Source organism: Papio anubis, chromosome 16, assembly GCF_008728515.1.
Source record: "Papio anubis isolate 15944 chromosome 16, Panubis1.0, whole genome shotgun sequence".
NCBI classification, from domain to species: domain Eukaryota; kingdom Metazoa; phylum Chordata; class Mammalia; order Primates; family Cercopithecidae; genus Papio; species Papio anubis.
Genome location: NC_044991.1, coordinates 40,364,292 through 40,371,048, shown reverse-complemented (window position 1 = coordinate 40,371,048; position 6,757 = coordinate 40,364,292). Strand labels below are relative to the sequence as shown.

The following is a 6,757-nucleotide window of genomic DNA, read 5'->3' as shown; positions in this document are numbered from 1 at the left end:
ACAGGAAAAAGCACTTCTCAGCTGTCCCCACCATCCTGCTATTTGTCATTCCATCCATCTGCTGTCCCCACGAAACGCTCACCCACGTCAGCTAAAATGGTACACTGGGCTTGGAATCGGCTGGGGAAATGTCAGGCTGACAGAACAAGGGAGAGAACCAAAATAGCAACTGTGTGGACGGTGGTGGCGACACAAATCTGCCCCTTTGCGTAGAAGGCCGGACTCCCAGAGCTCAGGAGGCCTCTCGAGGGGGAATTGGTCGGTGGCAAAGGCTGCAGGGAGGGGGCCCTGGGACTCGGGGGCAGCTGGAGCAGGGCCCTCCACCCTGGGCACTCTTCACCCCTTCCTCCCAGAACAGAGGGGATTGTCCAAACATAGAACTCAGTTTGTTTAAAGTTGTTTATTTTTAAATGTTCATCAGTTCGTTTTCCAATCAATCTTCCATGGTGCAGTTCAAGAAAAATGTGTGGATTTTCACGCCTGAGGCCAGTTGCAGGATGTACCTCGCAGAAGAGCGTGTGCCCTTATGAGCTGGCGATTGGGTGTTTTGTTCCGTTTTGCTTTCTCAGAGAAAAGGGGTCATTCTAAAAGCAGGACTGTTTGGATCTTAGAAGACTGGATATTTATTTATTATTTAAAATTTTTTTTCTCTTTTTTGAGATGAAGTCTCGCTCTGTCACCCAGGCTGGAGTGCAATGGGTTGATTTCAGCTCACTGCAACCTCTGCCTCCCCAGTTCAAGCGATTCTCCTGTCTCAGCCTCCCCAAACCAGCTGGGATTACAGGCGTGCGCCACCATGCCCAGCTAATCTTTTGTATTTTTAGTAGAAGTGGGGTTTCACTTTGTTGGCCAGGGTGGTCTCGAACTTTTTTTTTTTTTTTTTGATATGGAGTCTCGCTCTGTTGCCCAGGCTGGAAGGCTGGAGTGCAGTGGTGCAATCTCGGCTCACTGCAAGCTCCGCCTCCCGGGTTCACACCATTCTCCTGCCTCAGCCTCCCAAGTAGTTGGGACTACAGGTGCCAGCCCCTACGCCCGGCTAATTTTTTTGTATTTTTAGTAGAGACGGGGTTTCACCATGTTAGGCAGGATGGTCTCGAACTCATGACCTTGTGATCTGCCCGCCTCTGTCTCCCAAAGTGCTGGGATTACAGGCGTGAGCCACCATGCCTGGCCTATTTTTTTTTTTTCTTTAATTTTAGAGAGAAGGTCTCCCTATGTTGCCCAGGCTGTTCTCATACTCCTGGGCTCAAATGATCCACCCGCTTTGGCCTCCAAAAGTGCTGAGATTATAGGTGTGAGCCACCACGCCTGCCATGGATATTTATACATTCATTCTACAAATATTTATTGAGTGCCTGTGTTGATCTAGGCACTGTCTTGAGCTCCAGGAAGAAAGCAGTGAGCAAATTCAACAAAATTCCCCACCTCAACGAGATTACAGACCAGTGGGAGAACTGGACAGTAAACAAATACATGTACAAATGTCAGGAGATTTTAAGTGTGAAGAAAAGCACAGGGGCCAGGTGTGGTGCTCACACCTGTAATCCTAGCACTTTGGGAGGCCAAGGCAGGTGGATCACCTGAGGTCAGGAGTTTGAGACCAGCCTGGCCAACACGGCAAAACCCTGTCTCTACTAAAACTATAAAAATTAGCCGGGTGTGGTGGTGGACGCCTGTAGTCCCAACTATCTGGGAGAGTAAGGCAGGAGAACGGTTTGAACCTAGGAGGTGGAGGTTGCAGTGAGCCAATATTGTACCATTGCACTCCAGCCTAGGCAACAGAGCCAGATCCTGTCTCAAAAAAAAAGAAGAGGAAGAAGGAGGAGGAGGAGGAGGAGGAGGAGGAGAAGAAAAGCAGAGGAAAGAAAATGCAATTTGAGTTTGGGTGGCCAGGGAAGGTGTTCCGGTCATCTCTTGCTGCATGCTAAGCCACCTCAAGACTAAGTGATTCAAAACAACAATCATTTGCTTATCTCTCATGATTCTGTGGACTAACTGGGCTCAGCTCGGGGGTTCTTTTATTCTATGCAGATTTTCTCTGCAGCAACAGTCCACTGGTGCTTGGCCAGGCTGGAATGGCCAGGATGGCTCACTCACATGTTTGGTGTCCTGGCAGGGATGGCTGGGGTGTTGGGCTCAGTGGGAGTGTTTGGTCAACTGGGCTCCCTCTCCAGGTGGTCTCAACACCTTTCTCTCTCCATGAGGCCTATGTGGCCTCTCACATGGTCTCTCCATGTGACCTTTCCAGCAAGGCAGCCAGACTTCTTTACATGACAGCTCAGGGCTCCTGAAATTCAGAAGCAGAAGCTTCCAGGCTATGTCAAGGCTTAGGCCTGGAATTGTCAGGGCATCACACCTGCCACATCCTGTTAGTTGAAGCAAGTACCGGCTGAGATCCCGTGTGGGAGGAGGCTACACAAGGGAGGGGTGCTGGGAGGCCTGGCTGTGTACCGGTGGAGCAGAGACCAGGACAGAGGAAGGAGTGGGCCCTGCAGCGCTAAGGGGACATGCAAAGGCCCCTGAGTCAGGGCTGTGCTGTGGGAGCAGCGGGGAAAGAAACAGGCCACTGTGGCGGAAGCTAAACAGCAGAGAGGAGAGATAAGCGACGAGGCCAGGGGGCAGCCAGGGGCCAGACTGTCCCGGCCACAGGCCACGGAGAGGGATTCAGGAGTTATTTCTAGTGGGATGAGAAGCACTGGACCTGCCTTGATTCACAACTGGTGGGTTCTGAAGCTGGGGACAGATCCCTGCCCCGTGCCCACCGCCAGGTTTGCATGCTGCCCAGAATGGCCCTGTTTCAACTGCAGCACCCTCCAGCTGCCTCTCTGCCTAATGGTCTCTCTGTGGCACTCGGCACCACTGCATGCCTGATATTTTGCTGATGTCCCTATTGTCTTGTTTACCCTCTCACTCTAGAAAGTAAACTTGAAACAGACAGGGAGTCTGTCTGTTTCATCCATAGGCTCATAACCATTAAATAGTATTTGTTGTACCAATGAACTAACCAGCCCATCTCTGTAACCCCAGCTGGTGCTAACACTATATAGGGCCTCTAGCAAAAACTGCATGACTGAATTAATGCAACAACAAAATAATTTTTTTATATATATATATTTTTTAAGAGACAGAGTCTCGCTCTGTCGTCCAGGCTGGAGTGCAGTAGCGTGATCTCGGCTCACTGCAACCTCCGCCTGCTAGATTCACGCCATTCTCCTGCCTCAGCCTCCCGAGTAGCTGGGACTACAGGAGCCCGCTACCATGCCCAGCTAATTTTTGTATTTTTAGTAGGGACAGGGTTTCACCGTGTTAGCCAGGATGGTCTCGATCTCCTGACCTCGTGATCCACCCGCCTCGGCCTCCCAAAGTGCTGAGATTACAGGCATGAGCCACTGTGCCTGGCCAACAAAATAATTTTTATAGTTCCACTCAACTTATCTAAAAGTTGCCTTCAAGTAAGCAATTATCCAGGGAAAATGAAGAAGGAAAAAAAAGCCTTCAAAGTAGCCCACACCATGACTGACAGTCACAGGACAGACCCTCATTCACCTATGATCCTGGTATACTCAATAAATCAGTTATCAAGCAGTCATAGCCTGGTGAGCCCTGGATTAAAGGAGGAGAGGCCTGGGACGAGAAGGCAAATGCCAGCTGTCAGTGAGGGGAGGACAGAAAACTCAAAATGCAAATGTGGCCTACCACATTTGGGGCGATGTTTCCAAGCAGAGCCATCTAGGGCTGCACGGCAGGGACAAGCCAGCCCGTGGGCCTCAGCAGCTCTCCAAGCTGTGCCAGCAAACCACCTGGCAACAGGCGATATTTGTAACGATTCTTACAACACTTTTATTTCTTTTCTTTTTTTTTTTGAGACAGAGTCTCACTCTGTCTCCCAGGCTGGAGTGCAGTGGCCGGATCTCAGCTCACTGCAAGCTCTGCCTCCCGGCTCCACGCCATTCTCCTGCCTCAGCCTCCTGAGTAGCTGGGACTACAGGTGCCCGCCACCACGCCCGGCTAGTTTTTTTTTGTATTTTTTAGTAGAGATGGGGTTTCACCGTGTTAGCCAGGATGGTTTCGATCTCCTGACCTCATGATCCACCCGTCTCGGCCTCCCAAAGTGCTGGGATTACAGGCTTGAGCCACCGCACCCGGCCTATTTCTTTTCTTTTATATTTTTTTCCAGGAGACAGGGTCTCATATGTTGCCCAGGCTAGACTCGAACTCCAGGGCTCAAGCGATCCTACAGCCTCAGCCTCCCAAGTAGCTGGGACTACAGGTTAGTGCCAGGTGCCTGGCTAATTTTAAAACTATTTTGTAGAGATGGGGTCTTGCTGTATTGCCCAGGCTGGTCTCAAATTCCTGGCCTCCAGTAATCCTCCTGCCTTGGCCTCCCAAAGTGCTGGGATTCCTGGTGTGAGCCACCAGGAGGGTCTGGAGTCATTCTTGGCTCCTCTCTTTTTCTCAGTACTAGAGTGACTGTATAATTCATTATATAAACCTGAACTTCCCCAGACAAATAAGATGTACGGTCTATCCATTAACCCACACCCAATCCATGAGCAAATCCAGTTAGCTCTATTTTAACAGACACATCCAGCATCCGGTCATTTCTCACCTCCTCCACTATCATCCTGGTCCAAGCATTCATCGTGTTCTGCCTTTATCTTTGCAATGGCCTCCTAGTTGATCCCCCACTTCTAGACTTGCCTCTTACCCCCAAATCTGTTTTCACAGCAGCCAGAGTAAGCCCGTTAAAAATAAGTGAGATCGTGTTACTCCTCTGCTGAAAATACTCGACCGTTCAGAGGAAAAGCTGAAGTCTTCAAAATGGCCTACAGCAGCAATCTGTTCCCTGCAACAGCTCTGATCTCATCCACACATTCCCCGTCCCTTCCCACTCCCCGTAAGCTACACCAGTCCTCACACTCTCCAGGTAAGTCAAGCACACTCCCACTTCTGCCTGGCCTTTGCCTTTGCTCTTCCCTCGGTCTGGAATGCTTCCCACATAACGACAGGGCTTCCTCTTTCACTCCTTTCTGGTCACATGTCCCTGACTCCCGTATAAAAAAATGACGTCACCCACTGGCTGCTCTGAAAAGCCATTTTTACATTGTTCCTTGTCTGGCTCCTTGCTTGCCGCAGCCACCTTTGGAGCCGCGGACTCCGGCCACTTTATCGCCAGAGTCCCTGAACTCTCACTTTCTTTTTAAGCCCCCACATCGGATCACCGGGGTGCCCCACCATGTCAGACACAGCCATAGACACCAGCTCCGAAATCACCACCAAGAACTTAAAGGAGAAGAAGGAAGTTGGGGAAGAGGAGGAAAATGGAAGAGAGGCCCCTGCTAATGGGAATGCTAATGAGGAAAATAGGGAGCCGGGAGGCTGACAATGAAGTAGATGAAGAAAAGGAAGAAGGTGGGGAGGAAAAGGAGGAGGAAGAAGAAATTGATGGTGAGGAAGGGGATGGAGATGAAGACGAGGAAGCTGAGTCTGCTAGGGCAAGCGGGCAGGTGAAGATGATGAGGATGACGATGCCGATACCAAAAAGCAGAAGACCGATGACGATGACTAGACAGCAAGAAAGGAAACGTTAGGAGGGTAAGCTATTCACCCTCCACTTCCCGTCTCAGAATCTACATATGGTCACCTTTGTGTATTGAGGCCTGCCCACCCGTCCACTGTGGGCAGTGCCACCCGCAGATGACATGTGCTCTCCACCACCCAACCCAAACCATGAGAATTTGCAACAGGGGAGGAAAAAAGAACCAAAACTTCCCAAGACCCTACTTTTTTCCTTAAAAATACTCTAAAAAAGAAATTTGTCTGTATTTTTAAATTTACATTTTATATTTTTGTACATATTGTTAGGGTCAACCATTTTCAGTGATCTCAGATGACCAAACCAGCCTTCAGAGCGTTCTCTGTCCTGCTTCTAACTTCACTTGTGGTGTGACCATCAAAGGACAAAAACAAAACCTTGTAAGAAAAGCAAAAACGCCGGGCGCGGTGGCTCAAACCTGTAATCCCAGCACTTTGGGAGGCCGAGACGGGCGGATCACGAGGTCAGGAGATCGAAACCATCCTGGCTGACACGGTGAAACCCCGTCTGTACTAAAAAATACAAAAACTTAGCCGGGCGAGGTGGCGGGCGCCTGTAGTCCCAGCTACTCGGGAGGCTGAGGCAGGAGAATGGCGTAAACCCGGGAGGCGGAGCTTGTAGTGAGCTGAGATCCGGCCACTGCACTCCAGCCTGGGTGACAGAGCGAGACCCCGTCTCAAAAAAAAAAAAAAAAAAAAAAAAGAAAAGCAAAAATGACAACAGAAAAACAGTCTTATTCCGAGCATTCCAGTAACGTTTTTGTGTATGTTCTTAGCTGTACTATAAGTAGTTGGTTTGTATGAGATGGTTAAAAGGGTCAAAGATAAAAGATTTCTTTTTTTTCCTTTTTCATCGACAGAGTTGCGGTTTATTTATTTATTTATTTATTTATTTTTTGCCTATTTGAGGTATGTGTGAAACAATGTTGTCCAACAATATACAGGAATTTTATTTTCCCGAGTTGTTCTAACAACAACAAAAATGACATCAGCCGGGCGCGGCAGCCCATGACTGTAATCACAGCACTTTGTGAGGCTGTGGCAAGAGGATTGCCTGAGGCCAAGAATTCAAGACCAGTCTGGGCAATATATCAAGACCCCATCTCTCCAAAAATACATACAAATTAACTGGGCAATGTGGTGCATAGCTGTAGTTCTAGCC

General features: G+C 49.3%; 1 pseudogene; it reads left to right on the top strand.

Moving 5' to 3' along the window:
• Positions 1 to 5,142: 5,142 nt before the first annotated feature.
• Positions 5,143 to 6,033, top strand: LOC108580670 (annotated as a pseudogene).
• Positions 6,034 to 6,757: the final 724 nt, after the last annotated feature.